Below are 16001 nucleotides of genomic sequence, written 5' to 3'. Positions count from 1 at the left end.
CAAGTGATCCTCCCACCTTGGCCCCCAGAGTGCTAGGATCACAGGCCCCAGGGGATTAGAGGTAATTAAGGTAAATGAGGTCATAAGGGTGAGGATCCATAAGAGGAGACCCCAGCCATCTCTTTGTCTCCATGCAACACAGAGAAAAGGCCGTGTAAGGACAGAGTGAGAAGGGAGCCAGAGAAGAGAAGCCTCATCGGGAACCATCCCTGCCGTTACCTGGATTGTGGACTTCCCAGTGCAGACTAATACGGTCAGGTTGAGAAGGGCTCAGAGTGGGTCGAGGCAGGACCAGCTACATAATTTGCAGGGCCCCAGGCCAGATGAAAACACTGGACTCCTTGTTCAAAATTATTGAAAATTTTAAGACAAAGCAGCATCAACCCTGTACTGGGCCCTGTGTGCAAACACAGGCTGTACATTCATGAAGAGAGGCTCAGGATGGAGACCTTGAACTAGGTACAGATGTCGGGTCTGTGTGCCTTGCCCACTGGGGTGCTAGTACCTGCTGTCACAGAGCTGGGCGTACATACAACCAGGTCAAACACACAATCAGGGTATGGACGGAGTTGCAACGGATGTACCAGAAGCACAGGGGGAAAGAAATTCATTCCACAGAAGAGTGAGGTGAGGAACCACCAGGCAGAGCTGCCTCAGGGGTGTATCCTCAGCTGTCAATGCCCCTACCTCCTCCCCTCATCCTCAAGGTCAAGCTTTAGCTGCATTTGTAATTTGTATGTACCATGTGACTCATGCTCTCCCATCTGCCTGCTCTGGAGCTAGGCTGGTCACCTGACCCACACCAGCCAATCAGAGATCTCTCCTGACACCAGCTCAGGTTGAAGTTCTAGGAAATGTTAATTGGGGAAGCTGAGGCTAGGCATTCTCCCCACTTGAGGGGATGCAGAATAAGGAAGCTGAACAGTGCTTGGGCTCATAACATCCTCTATGTCCCTGATTCTGTCCTTTATGGACATCTGGCTGTGCCCCTACCTGGAGGTGCCTCAAAACGTTCAGTCTTTTTGATAAAGCCTCTCTGTCACTTCAGCTAGCTTGAGTGGGCTTTAGCTTCACTGAAGAAAGAAAAAGGGCTCATCCTGGACCCTGAAGGATAAGCGAGAAGTCGGGAGTGGACCTGAAGGTGAGACAGTGGGGTTCCTGCTACGGGAGAGGAAGTGTGAACACCCAGGAGGCAGGCTGGGGCCATGACCTGGGGTTAGGAGAGGCAGGGTAGGCTGAGTGAGTGGAGACCCAAGAGACCCCAGCAGGGCTCTAGAACTTCTAGAATTCAAAGATTATTGAGAATTTGAAGACAACAACAGCAGATGTCTAACCATTAATAGGGCCCTGTCTGCAGACACAGGTTGTGCCCTCAGACTAGGACAGCAGCCCCAAGAGATATAGCGACTCATCCTCAAGGGGAGACTGAGGAAATGTCATGGCCTGTGCCGGGCCAATGGGCACCGGGCCTTCCTGGGGGCTGCTCGTGGCCTGTCCCCTAACGTGCCCAGGGAACTCCCTCTTCATGTCCTGCAGACCCTAGAGCCATCCTCAGAGGCCACAGCTGTGTGGGGCGCTCTCCCAAGCACTTCCTTCAAACTCCTTCAGGTTTGCTATTTTTGCATGGAGAGTTCTCAGTTCCTGAGTGGGAGGCAGTAATGAGAGGGAGTGGGAGGGGAAGGGAGAATATCAAAAGACTGGATTTGGACTGAGGGTTTTTCTCTTCATTTCTGAGGGGGAGCTCTCCCTTCCCAATCCTGAGGAAAGTCCCTCTTCATCTGATTTTCTCCTTTCAATTATTTCCTTAACTGACTACTCTTCTTTCTTTTCTTTTCCTTTTTTTTTTTTTTTTTTTTTTTTGAGACAGTCTTAAGCTGTCGCCCTAGGTAGATAGGTAGATTGCCATGGGTCACAGCTCACAGCAACCTCAAACTCTTGGGCTTAAGCGATTCTCTTGCCTCAGCCTCCCAAGTAGCTGGGCCTACAGGTGCCCGGCTATTTTTGTTGTGTTGTTGTTGTAGTTGTCATTGTTGTTTTAGCTGGCCCAGGCCCGGTTCAAACCTGCCAGCCTCAGTGTATGTGGCCGGCACCCTAACCACTGAGCTGTGAGCACCGCCCACTAACTTCTTATCATTGCTTGTTACCAGTGGTTTGTGTCCCATTCAGTGTTTGTTCCTGGCCACATAACCTCTTGATGCCTCAGGGCTGATCAGGGAACCTTTGTCACAGGAGTGCTGGGGGGACTGAGTCAGCACGTGTAAGGCACTGAGAATCACTCCTGACCTAACACACAAGTATTCTTGATTTTTAAATTCTGACAAAGCACCTGCTCTACTCTGTGCCTGATGGGTTGAGAGACAAGTAAAACAAGGCATCTGGCCCAGTGCAGTGACTCATGCCTGTAATCCTAGCACTTTGAGAGGCCGACGCAGGGAGATGGCATGAGCTTTTGAGTTTGAAACCAGCCTGAGCAAGAATGAGACCTTTGCCTCTAAAAAAAAAATAGCCAGGAGACCCAGCAGGGACCTTTAATTCTAGCTACTCAGGAGGCTGAGGCAAGAGGATCACCTGAGCCCAGGAGTTTGAGGTTGCTGTGAGCTATGATGCCATAGCACTCTACCGAAGGTGACAAAGTGAAACTGTCTCAAAAAAAAAAAAGGCATGTGTTTCTGCATGGACCTGGCACAGAAACAAACACTTTGGGAAAGACATTGTATGTGAACATGCTAGAAGGCAGTTTGAGGCACTGTGGGAAAGGACGTGAATGGCTTGCTGGAGCAGTTATGGAAGGCTTCACAAGAGAGGGTTTTGAAGGACAGAGTTTACATCCTTTGGAAAGAAGCAGATAGAGGGCATTTCAAGCAAAAGCAACTGTATTTAGCAAAACTGTGCAGGCAATAAAAGGGTTGGTGTGTTTGGGGAATAGTGAGTAGGTTGTGGTGGCTGAAGCTTAAAGCACGTGGCCTGAGAGATGGTGAAAGCCAGAGAGGAGCCTCAGTGACAGGGGAGGGAACCTGTGATTTCCAGCCCACAAAGACAAATAGAGAAAATGTTTTGCTCCCTCCTAGGGTAGAAAAGAGTGATCTGAGTCCCAGGAATTACCCTGACGAAACATCTTCACTCATCCATTCTTCCCCTGTAGAGACGTTCTACCCCCGACTCCTTCGCAGTCAGGGGCTCCTGATGGTGAGACTTCTGGGGCTAGTGACCTTGCTGAATCAGCTCAGGCTCCAGCTTTGGCTGGGTCTGAGGGGCAGACAGGACAGGTTGGAGCTAAAAGGGGACCAGTGTCCAGACAGTGGTTATGGTCATGTAGCCAAGCCCCACCAACCCTCGGTCTCCCTGACTCCTCCCTGGGCTCTGTGCCCTGCCCAAGCTCATGCTCCTTCACCTCACCAGGTCTGTTCTGGATCTGTGGGAACTGGCTGCCCAGTACCCTGCTGGTGTCACCTGTCACCACCTCTATGCTTTCTGTGGCTGCCCTGCAACCTGCTTGGGGCAGTGAGACTCTCCCTGGGCAGCTTAGTCAGGGGCAGCCTCTGGCTGTGGCTTAGGGTCTGGGGAGGGGTCAAGAGATACACTCCTGTGGTTTTTCTGGTGCTTCTTTTGTCCTATTTTAACAGAGATCTGTTAGTGACAGTACTCACACCTTTTTTGGTCTCGATCCCTAGAAGAAGTTGAACCAAAGAAATTCTAGGCCTGAGAAAACAGGGAAAGAATTTTGGAGTCAGAGCCATTTAAGACCTTCCTAGGGACTCTGTGCCTGTAGCTCAACAGCTAGGGCGCCAGCCTCATATACCAGAGCCAGCGGGTTCAAATCCAGCCAGGGCCTGCCAAACAACAATGACAACAACCACCAAAAAATAGCTGGGCATTATGGCAGGTGCCTGTAGTCCATCCCAGCTTCTTAGGAGGCCGAGGCAAGAGAATCGATTCAGCCCAAGAGTCTGAGGTTGCTGTGAGCTGTGACGCCACAGTACTCTACTGAGGGCAACATAGTGAATATATTTTATATAATAGAACATATTTTTCATTCTACTTAGCAATGGAAATAATTTTATGGTTGGGGGGGCACCACAACATGAGGAATTGTATGAAAGGGTCAAAGCATTAGGAAGGTTGAGAACCACTGGCCCAGAGCCTGTTTTTCCTGAAGGCCTCATTCCATAACGCATCATGCAGACATGTCACATTTCACAGTAAAGAGAATTCTCTATCACATTCTGTTCAGGGGCTGCCTACTACTTGACAAAACATTCGTGTGTGGTCAATTTTTCGCTATTTTGGCTTCTTGGGGCTGCCATAAAAAAACGACCACAAACTTGGCGGCTCAAAAAAACAAACTAATTCTCTCACAGTCCTGGAGGAGAGAAGCCCAAAACAAGGCATTAGCAGGGCCAGTCCCCTCTGGGGGCTCTAAGGGAGCGCCCACTCCATGCCTCTCCCCCAGCTTCCGTGGCTGCTGCCCTCACTCCATGCCCTTTGGCTCAGGGCTTCATCAGCCCAACCTCTGCCCCCATCTACACATGCCTTCCTCTCTGTGTCTCCATGTTGTGACCACCTTCTCTTTTCTCTTATAAGGTTACCAGTCTTTGCATTTAGGACCCACCTTAAATCCAGAAGGATTTCATCTGTAAACTCTCAACTTAATCATATTTATCAAGACCATATTTAGGTCACATTCACAGGTTCTGAGACTTAGGACTTAGATGAATCTTTAGGAGGGCACAACTCAACCCCCTACAGCCATTGCATTAGCCTAGAAGCATTCGGGGGACAGGGACAGTGTCTCCCTCTCCTCTACATCCCCACAGAATGTGCTCTTTAGAAGAAATGAAGGTCTTCTTAACCAACTCACTGACTGGAAATCGGAACAAAGCACCCAGAGAAGATGGCTGGGGAGTTGGGAGTGGGCAGGACGGGGTGGAGGACACAGGTGAGGGCCCTGGAGATCCATGGGCTGACTTCCCTATCTCCCTCCGCACCAGCTCCTGCTGGGCTGCCCTCTGCCAGGCACTGAGGCTGGGCTGTGACACAGGCAGGGGACCCAGCAACTGGGACCTTGAGGGAGGTTGGGACCTTATGGTGGGAAGACCCAGGCTAGGGAATACAGGGCTAAAGATTATAGCAGGTAGGACTAGGGGTGTGTGCCAGGTTGGTGCATAGGCAGCTTTGACTCAAATGGAGGCAACAGAGAGGCTTGGCATGGTGGCCTGAGGGCACAGATGGGCCTACGTGCCATGGTAGGCTGTACCTGGCCCATAAATTTGGCTGGGTGCCCTGTCCCACCATCCAGGGCAGCAGGGGTCCTCATGGCCTCCCACTCCCAATATGGACACTCTCTGGAGGCTGGTGACAGACAGGGCCCATGAGCATGTGCTGGGTAGCTGGGATGGGGCCCCTTTGTCCTACCTCCAGAGCTTCGACTCCCTCCTGAGCTTCATGTGCCCTAACACCAGTGGCAGCTTCCCTGACCCAGGAGCTCTTAGTTACATGGGTCAGGAGGCAGCCCAGGTGCCTTCGATGTATTCTCAGGCATAAGGAGTTGGAACAGGAGAGCAGGGAGGCTGAGACCAGCACTGGGAGAGAGTCCCAGCAATCCTGACAGCATTTAGCCCTCTAGCCCTGCCCCAGCCTGTACCCATGAACACTCACCACCCACTCCAGTTCCTCAGCACTGAACTCTCTCCATTCCAGTGAGCCATGTTGATAACAGCTGCTTCCAAGGCCACTTCCTTGTCCTGGAGTGGGAAAGGGTGCAAGTGGCATCAGGTGGGTCATGGCGTGATGGGAGCCCCAACTGGGAATAAAGGAAAGTAAATGACTCCTCAGAAGAGAAGGGGCCCTGGATCTGGAGCCAGGACCTGTGACTTTCGCTGTCCTGGACTTGGGTGCCCCATCAGTAAAAAGACTTAGGAACAGCATCAACCCCACTGCTTAGTTAAGTGAGATAATGAACACAACGAGGGTTTGGAGCGCTCCTGACAGGGCTCAGCTGCCATGGCTTTCCTTATTAGAATCCCCCTGGGCACTGGATGTTTTGATCTTTACGAAGCTGCTCCTCCTTGTGCACAGCCGGAACCAACTTGTGTGTGATCACAGGAGTGTCCACGGCCTCTCCCTCTGGACCTCAAGAGGCTGCTGTGGGAAGAAGAGGGCTGGAGAAGCCACAGGCCTGGTAGAAGTCACGCTGGAAAGGCCAGAGGCTCCCACTAAAGAAAAACAGACATGGGCTTGGCACTCAGAGCACAGAGGTTACAGCGCCAGCCATATACACTGAGGGTGGCGGGTTCAAACCGGGACCAGGCTAGCTAAACAACAATGACAACTGCAACAAAAAATAGCTGGGTGTTGGGGCAGGAACCTGTAGTCCCAGCTACTTGGGAGGCTGAGACAAGAGAATCACTTAAGCCCAAGAGTTTGAGATTGCTGTGAGCTGTGACGCTACAGCACTCTACCAAGGGCAACATAGTGAGACTCCGTCTCAAAAAAAAAAAAAAAAGGAGAGAAAGAAAAACAGATATGAAGAGATAAGAGATGAGGCTGGGGTGCTACAGAAGCCTGAATAGAGAGCTTGAGAAGGAGTCTGGAGCCAGGGCAAGGAGAAATCTGGGGCGCAGCAGATATTGGTAAGAAAAGAGGAGGAAGGGTTTTTGCCGGGCACAGTAAATGCACTTCTTTAGCATTTTCTCGAGAGGCTTCTGGAAAGGTGCAGATGTTTTAAAAAGGTGTGTTACATACTAGCTGATATTTTATTTTATTTTTTTTGTAGAGACACAATCTCACTTTATCACCATCAATAGAGTGCCATGGCGTCACACAGCTCACAACAACCTCCAGCTCCTAAGCTTAGGCAATTCTCTTGCCTCCAGAGTAGCTGGCTATTTTTTTGCTGCAGTTTGGCCAGGGCCGGGTTTGAACCCACCACCCTCAGTACATGGGGCCAACTCCCTACCCACTGAGCTATAGGCGCTGCCCACTAGCTGGTATTTCTTTAAATACATTAAGATAGTCTCAAAGGTAGTATATGTATTATCCAGGAAAAGGAGCATTGCAAAAACTCCTGAGGGCAGGCTTGTTCTGGAACCATGCTCACTATTCAAGAGGCAAGTGGATGGCACGACCCTGGAGCTCCATGCTGCAGGGCCTGGTCCTGGGCAGCTGGTGTCAGCAGCAGGCATGCCAGGGCCACACTCACTCCCATTCAGCCACTCCCAAGAGGCCCACCTCTCTTCAGCTTCCCCTAGAACTCAGCACTGCCCTGGAGGAAATACCCCTTTTGCCTGTGGGTTCTGGAAAATTCCCTGTGCCCAGACTCAGTTATCAACACTAGGATCATGTGAGGATAACGTAAGGCAGTAAGGGAAAAGGCACTGTGCACAACGTCAAATGCCATGTATATCCTACTGTTGCTACTTCAAAGAAAATATGGTGGCCAGGCATGGAGGCTCACGCCTATAATCCCAGCACTCTGGGAGGCCAAGGCAGGATGACCCCTTGAGCTCAGGAGTTCAAGACCAACCTGAGCAAGAGTGAGATCCCGTCTCTACTAAAAATAGAAAAACTATCAGTGGTGCCCAGCTATAGTCCTTGTGAGGCTGAGGCAAGAGGATCACTTGAGCCCAGGAGTTTGAGGTTGCTCTGGGCTAGGCTGATGCCAGGGCACTATACCCAGGGTGTCAGAGTAAGACGCTGCCTCAAAATAGTAATAAAATGGGGGGAGCATATTGGGGCAGCTCTTGTTGCTGGTGACTTGCTGCATGTCAGTATGAGTCTATGTAATGCTCCTCTGGCCTTGTGAGATGAGGACGGCTTTACCCCCATTTATGAATGAGGGCACTGAGCTCAGGGAGAGGAAGCTACTTGCCCAGAATGGGAATTCAAGTTCACAGCTGCCTGTCCTCTGAGCATTAGGCTGAGCCTCTCTAAAAGTGACAGAGCTGCCCCCACAAGATGTGTAGGGCAGACAAGCAGTTAGTGCCCCATGAGCTCAGCCAGGGCCTGCACAAAAGAGAGGTGTGGGGACCTTGGGGTCCCCATTCCAGCCCGGTCTCCAGAATGCCTAGCCATGTGGGTTAGGCTGGCCCTTTCTTTCACAGGGTCTTGGAACTGACCACATCCCTAGGGGCCTGAGATAGAGCATCCTCTGGGCCAGACCTCAGGATAGTGTCTCACCTGACGTGCCTTCACTCTTCAGGATCTGGTCCCAGTTGTCCCAGAGGCCAATGAAGAATGAACAGGGGCCCCACTGGGAGATGGTGCAAGCAGACACACTTCAGGTAGATGGACATAGACATGGACATCCCCACCAAGACTGGCTGATGGAGAAGATAGCCAGGAAGCAGTGACACAATTAACTCCAGCTACTGGAGCTTGAATACTGAAAGGCAGGCTCAAGGTGGATGGTGATACCAGGGCTGTGGCCTTCATTGACTTATTCCTGAGACACACCTAGATTCTTCATTCACTTGAGACCTTCTGGTCCCTGGGGAAGTTCCAAAGGTCCAGAGAACCTCTGGCCAGAGGCAGGTGATTCGGGTCATCTTCTCTGGGACCGCTACAGTCTGAACACCTGCTAGGCAGGATCACCTGCAGGGGCATATGTCCTGCTGGGGACCCCAGACAGCGTGGGCCTTCTAGGAGGAGCTCCCTCTAGGAACAGACTCTGAGCCTTGCAGGGTCTGCAGGGGAGGCTACAGGTGAGCTTAGCTTGCACAGGAGCCGTCTCAGGCCCATACCTTGGTCTTGGTCCTGACCACAACTTGTGTTAATTCCAGCTATCCCAGAACTTCCACCTGCTGTCAGTTCCCTGTTTACCTTGCTAGACTCCAGATGCCACTGTACACCCCTCATCACTACACTAGGGATTGAGCTCTCCTTACCCCTTCCTCTCCTTGCCTCTAGCAGTTCATTCATTCATTCACTAAAGAAACATAATTTGCATACCTAGTGTCTGCCGGGCACTGTCTAAGTTGCCAGGGACTATTTAAGATATACTGAAGGAAGAGGACAAAGCCTGTCAAAGTATAGATTTAAAAGCAGAGACTCGGCTCAGCGCCTGTAGCTCAACCGGCCAAGGCGCCAGCCACATACACCTAAGGTGGCGGGTTCGAATCCCCAGCCCGGACCTGCCAAACAACAATGACGGCTGCAACCAAAAAATAGCCGGGCGTTGTGGCGGGCGCCTGTGGTCCCAGCTACTTGGGAGGCAGAGGCAGGAGACTCGCTTAAGCCCAGGAGTTGGAGGTTGCTGTGAGCTGTAATGCCATGGCACTCTACCCAGGGGGACAGCTTGAGGCTCTGTCTCAAAAAAAAAAAAAAAAAAAAAAAAAAAAAGCAGAGACTCAGGAGCCAGGCTGCCTAGGTTCAAATCCTGGCTCCACTGCTTTCCAGCTGTGTGACCATGAGCAAATCACTTAACAACTCTGAGCCCCACTGCCTCAATTATAAAATAAGGCAAAGAACAGTGTCTCCCCAAGGAGATTGGGATGAGAATTCAATGCCTTATTATAGTATTAGTTAAGCGTGCCATGTGTTTGCAATGATTAGCGCAGGCTGCAGAAATGAATTATAAACAAATAAAATAATTGCAGTTTATGTCTGGTGTTTTGAAGGAAATAAACAGTGTGCTGTGGGAGACATTAGTGGGCATGGAGGGGCTCCTCTAGGTGGAGTAGTCAAGAGGGCCTCTCTGAGGAGGTGACTTCTTCAGGTTATGATGCATAGAACAGGGAAGGAGAGTCTCGGCAAAGCAGGGAAAACACTTTCCAGACAGAGGGACGAGCAAGTAAGAGTCCACGAGGCAGAAAATGTCTTGGCAGGTGTCAGGAAGGCCAGAAGGCCCAGGAGTCAGGAGCTCAGTGGGTGAGGGGATGCTGGCATGACAGTTCAGAGAGGCCAGCAGGACCTCGTGAGCCACATAAAGGAAGGAATCTTCTTTCTATTTCCAATAAAACAAACAACGCACAAGGTGTTTTTGTTTTTATAAATTGTATTGCAGCGTATCAACTACGTCAGAAGTACTCGAATTGTAAGTGTGCGTTGCCATGAATTTTCACAAAGTGGACACTCCCAGGAGCTGGGCACAGATCAAAACACAGCATGACCAGCACCCTAGCCCCTTCGAGTCACCACCCCGTGGGGGTCACATTGTTGGGCAGTGTCCCAACTTCTAATAGCACAGAGGAACTTTGCCTGTTTTTGAATCCCCTATGAATGGAATCACAGAGCACAATTCGCATCTGGCTTCTTCCACTCAACGTCGACTTGGTGAGATTGACGCCCCTGTGTCAGTGGCTGCGGTTGTGTTTCCCCTCTCGGCTGCACAGTGCTCCTTTGTTTCACTTCACCACATTTTCCAGTTCCACAGCTGATAGGCACTTGTGGTTTCTAGTTTGGGAATACTGTCAACACTCTAGTCCTGTTTTTTGGTGTGCACATGTATGCTTTTCTGATCATTGAAGGGTTTTAAACATGAAATTGATGAGATCTTTTTTCCAGCTCTCTCCACTTCCTGCGTTAGCTCCAAAGGGCTGCACCAGAACTGGACCAGCCTCAACTTTACCTTGTTGTTCCAAAGCAGCTCTTTTTTTTTTTTTTTTTTTTGAGACAGAGCCTCAAGCTGTCCCCCTGGGCAGAGTGCCGTGGCATCACAGCTCACAGCAACCTCCAACTCCTGGGCTCAAGCGAGTCTCCTGCCTCCGCCTCCCAAGCAGCTGGGACCACAGGCGCCCACCACAACACCCGGCTATTTCTTGGTTGCAGCCGTCATTGTTGTTTTGGCGGGTCCAGGCTGGGGATTCGAACCCGCCACCTTAGGTGTACGTGGCTGGCACCTTAGCCGGTTGAGCTATAGGCGCTGAGCCCCAAAGCAGCTCTTATTGGAGTCTACCTATTGCACGCTGATGGCCTGTCCTTCTTCAGGACTGGGTGTCCTCATGAAAAAAATGGACTCACTCATACCAAAGCTGCAGGTGGCTGTGAAGTTAAATTAAAAGGGAAAACGCAGTGACAGCACAGGGCCATTTCCAGCCTCACCACCTCACCACCGCAGCCCTGCATTATCAATGTCCTTTCTCTTTCCTCTTCCAGGTCCAGGAAAAGGAAAAGAAGACAAAGGCGCCCCCTGTGGGCAAGGGTAAGACACAGCCCTCCCTTTCCAGAGCTCTGTAGGCTCCTGTCTTCTGAGCAGTTGATATGTCCTCTACCCAAGGCCAGTACAGTCCCAGCCTCCACTGAAAGGGCAGTGCCCAAAGTGTAGATGACCCAAGAATCACTGCCGCCTTCACACATTCGTGCCACACGTCGGATCCTGCTCCTCTTCCCCACCCCACCCCAGGTCCCCAGAGAGGCCTCCCTAGGTGGCCACCCGGCCTGCTCTCCTGGTACTGTGTCCATAACAAATGGGCCCTTTCCCTGCCCCTAGCCCTGCACACCCTAGCCTTGCCCAATGCCTAATATCTGGTCGCCAGACTGCGCGGGCAGGGAGGGACCTGTCCCCTGTTCCCGGAAAATGGAAGATCGCCTACACCTGGCGTTGTGCCCAGCGCCTGGCGGGGGCGTCATAAATATCTCCTGAATGATTCATTCATTCCTTCGGGAGAGAAAGCGTGACCCCTAAGTGATTAAGAGTATGGACTTTAAAGTCACACAGATCTGGATTCAGGTTCTGGCTCTGACCTTTGGCTCCGTGACCTTGGTCTCCTCTGAGCTTGTTTCCTCATGTAAGAAATGGAGTGACCACGAACTCGACTGGGCCAGCGTGGGGATCAAGTGAGGCGATGTTGTAAGGGACTAGCACGGATCTGGCCTACAGTAACAGCTCAGTCGTGGTGGGAGGGGTAATTTCTTTCAGAGAAGGGGAAACCCGGCTGTGTTCTTTGGCTCCAGAGAGGTGCGCGTTGTCAGGGCCGTTTTACAGATAAAGAAACTGAGACCTAGAAAGGGAAAGGCCCCTGACTCTGCCCGCCTCAGAGCCCCTGGTGAGCACGTCCCCAGCCTTCCCTCGTCCTGGGCCTGGGAGTGAAAGGCTCTCGCCCCTGGTGCTCAGGGCGCGCTTGGGGATCTCCAGCTCCTGGAAGCGACACGCAGCTCTCAGAGCGGAGGAAGCGCCCGGGGTTGTCACTTTAAATCAAAGAGGGAGCGGGCGGGCGGCGAGCGCGAGGGAGCGCGCGGCGGGCTCCTGGGAGCGTGCCCGGACTGCGGCGCAGCTCCCGCCAGCCGCCCCGGCCCCGCCGAGCCCCCGGCCCGCGCTGCGCTCCTCCGAGGCGGGCGCCCGGCGACACTGCAGGGGTGGCGTCGCGGGCAGCGGTCAGGGAAGCGCAGGTGCGTGAGCGCTGTGGGAGGCTGGCTGGGAGCCGGAGCCGGATCGGCTGCCCCTCCGCGGAGCCGGGGTGAGTACGCACGGGCGACCCCAGCGCGCGGCCAAGACACGCACTCTGCACGCGGACGCCTGCAGTCCCCCTCCCGGGTCCCCACTCCCGGCCTCGCGCGCCTGCATCCCCGCGCGGCGCTTGTACACGAGCTAACGCTGGGCGCCTGCCGGGCCCAACCAGTCCGCGCAGTGCGCATCGCATCGCGCCCCGCACGTCCTCCCTGCGTTGCACACACGCGGCTCACCCCGCCGTTTACACGCCCCTCCGCCCGCACGGCACGCATGCCCCTCATGGTCACACTCAACACCCTGACTGTCCCCACTGCCCCGGCCCACCCTGGCTTCACGCCCCCTTCCGGACACAAGGGTCAGCCCCCACATCACATACTCTGGGGGTTCCGAGGCAGCAGTGCTGGGGCGGCAGGAACTGTCCCAGCCCAGAGGGGTACGTCGCACCCCATCTCCGGAAGGCCTGGGCTGTGTGAAGAGCCAGAGAGAACCCTCAGCCTCAGGGTCACCAGCCTGGGTGGAAGGCTTTCCAATAGCCCCTTGGAATCTTTGGCGCCACTGCTTCTTAGCTAGGAAGGAGGCTCACCCAGATGCCGTATAGTCGGTCAGGCGTTGGATTTGGGCTGAAGCAGTAGAAAGAAGTGGGACCAAACATGGGGACAAGAAAGCCTGACCTGTGAGTAAAGGAGCCCTGAGCCCGCCACCCTGGTGGCCCCTCAACCAGAGGTACAGAGACACTGTTTGATCCCCACCTCAGTCAGTGAGGCCACCCGGATTCCAAAGAGCCTGGGAAAACCTGCACCCTGGGTGACAGGTTTGGCGAACAACCGCAATAGTGCTTCCTAGCAGAAACGGGGAGATTGAGGCTTGGAAAGGGTGGGAGACCCACCTGAGTTAACACAGCTGGTCTGAAGGAAGGTCAGGACAAGTACCCACGCCCCCAGCCTCACCCTTCTGAGATCTGAAACCCTTCCCAAGCAGCTCAGCAGAATGGGTCCTCCTAGCCAGGGCTCAGACCGGACTGCCCCTCTAGGTCAGCTGTGGTGACTCTGGGAATGTCGTTTCCTGCACTTATAGTTTTTGCATCAGTGCAAGAGGCAGGGTAGCAGCCCCCCTCAGATGACACAGGGCAAGAGCAGGTAGCAGCCCCTCAGAAGGCTGCAGGCACGATCCTCTGAAATGACAGAGGGCAAGTCCTTGGTACAGTGCCTGGCACCTAGTAGGTGCCCAGAATGCCAGCCACCCCCTAGCCAATCACTACTGTGGTTTCTGTGGGCTGTCTGGGGGATGTTGGCAGGATGTGGGTATCTCAGAAATGGATGGCAGAGGTAATGAGGCACTTGAAAAGGTTTTCAAACCTAAAGATCTCAAAGAGGCTCCTGGAAGGTGGAGTGTCCCTGTGCCCATCCTCCAGCCTTCCCATTACCTATTGGCCTCAACATGGGGATTGGGGAGCTAGCACTTTGCTGGCCAGAGATGCGATTTGAGGACATTGAGGAAGGAGATGAGATGGAGAGGGGCGCAGAGACACAGGGCTCTGCTTTCTCTCTCTCTCACAACATTCCTGGAAAGCCACTTCCCTAACAAGCCCAGGAGGGGGCCTCCACCAGGCTTGGATTACGCAAAGCCAGGTGGGGCTCTTCCCACCCACCCCATCCCCAAAGGCCTGTGTGGTCAGGAGTCAGCATGGTGGCCAAGAGCACCCTGGCACCCATCCCCATGCTGCTACTCATGTGTGGAGTGACCTGGGGACCCATTAATCCATTCAGTCATCAGGTCCACAGTGTGTACCCACTATGTACCAGTAGCAGTGCTGAGCACTTAGCATGTCTACATGTGTACAGCAGTTGGGAGGTATCTCTAGGTAGGTAGACTGAGCTAGGATTTGAAACTACAGCTGTTCCAGTGAGCACACTCCATGTGGTTTGGGGGTTGGGGACTGAACAAATAGGTTGTGTGGGGAGGGGTGCTGAGGGAGGGATGTGCAGGCTCAGGAGCTCAGGCCTGGAGTAGCTCCAGTTCACTCCTGCGCGCTGTGTCTGAAGCTGCCCTGGCCTCCCATAAGCCTGGTCAGCATCCTACTCCTAGCCAAAGCCACAGCCCTCTGCCTGGCAGCCCTCCAGGCTGCCAGCAGGAGCCCACTGAGGTCGGCTCAGGTGAGATAGAGTCCAGGGGTCTTGGAAGTAGTGAGGAAAGCCATTAAGAAAGGCACTTGCTGCAGAGCCAGATCTGGCTCAGTCTCAACTCCCTGCCATCAACTCAGTGACCTTGGGCCAATTCACTGCCCTTCTCTGAGTCTCCCTTTCCTTCTCCATGGAGTGGAGGTAATAACAGGATTTGCCCCCTAAGAGTCTGGGGAATAATGAGGAAGATGGCTGTTATTGCTAATGGGAGGAGACCCCGGATTGGGCGGCAGGTATGGCGCCCAGCCTAGCTCCACACCGCTGTCTCTGTGGCTGCAGGCAAGTCACTTAATCTCTTTGAACCTCCCCAGCTCATCCAAAGTCCAGTTTACAAAGCTCATGAGCCAGGATGCTCCCAGGTCCAGCAGACTCTGGACGTGAACAGAGGGGTGAGAAGGTCTGACGCCAGGAAGGAGCAGGGCCTGCTCAATTCCAACTCCTGTTATGTTTGTGGGGGGTCATGAGGGATGGAGACCCATGTCCCCAGATCTTCTAACTTTTAAAGGGAAATTGGGGCCAGGTTCAGTGGCTCATGCCTGTAATCCTGGCACTCTGGGAGGCTGAGATGGTTGGATTGCTTAAGTTCAGGAGTCTGAAACCAGCCTATACAAGAGTGAGACCCTATCTCTACTAAAAATAGAAAAACTGGGGCTGTGGTGGCTCATGTCAGTAATCCTAGCACTCTGGGAGGCTAAGGTAGGTGGATTGCCTGAGCTCACAAGTTCAAGACCAGCCTGAACCAGAGTGAGACCCCATCTCTAAAAATAGCGGGGTGTTGTGGCAGGCACCTGTAATCCCAGCTACTTGGGAGACTGAGGCAAGAGAATTGCTTGAGCCCAAGAGTTTGAGGTCGTTGTGAGCTGTGACACCATGGCACTCTATGGATGGTGATAAAGTGAGATTCTGTCTCAAAAAAAAAAAAGAAAGAAAAGAAAAGAAAAACTAGCCCTGCATTGTGGCAGATGCCTATTTTCCTAGCTACTCAGGAGACTGAGGCAGGAGGATCGCTTGAGCCCAGAAATCTGAGGTTGCTGCGAGCTATGACACCATAGCAGTCAACCCCAGAGCAACAGAGTAAGACTCTGTCTCAAAAAAAAAGAAAGAAAAGAAAAGGAAAAAAGAAAGGAAAATTAAAAATCTTTTTATTTGGCTTGGCGCCTATAGCTCAACCGGCTAAGGCGCCAGCCACGTACACCTAAGGTGGCGGGTTCGAATCCCCAGCCATGGCACTCAAACCCAGGGTGACTGAGACTGTCTCAAAAAAAAAAAAAAAAAAAAAGTTTTATAAGGGATGCCGACTCTCTCTGCAAATATGATAAAAGCTGTTATTTAGAAAAGGTATTGGGCTTGGCGCCTATAGCTCAACTGGCTAAGGCGCCAGCCACGTACACCTAAGGTGGCGGGTTCGAATCCCCAGCCCGGACCCGCCAAACAAC

The sequence above is a fragment of the Otolemur garnettii genome, unplaced genomic scaffold (assembly GCF_000181295.1).
Source record: "Otolemur garnettii isolate 467f Iridium unplaced genomic scaffold, OtoGar3 scaffold00134, whole genome shotgun sequence".
Lineage (NCBI taxonomy): Eukaryota > Metazoa > Chordata > Mammalia > Primates > Galagidae > Otolemur > Otolemur garnettii.
The sequence above is the reverse complement of the archived record's forward strand: the minus strand, read 5'-3'. Positions refer to the sequence as shown.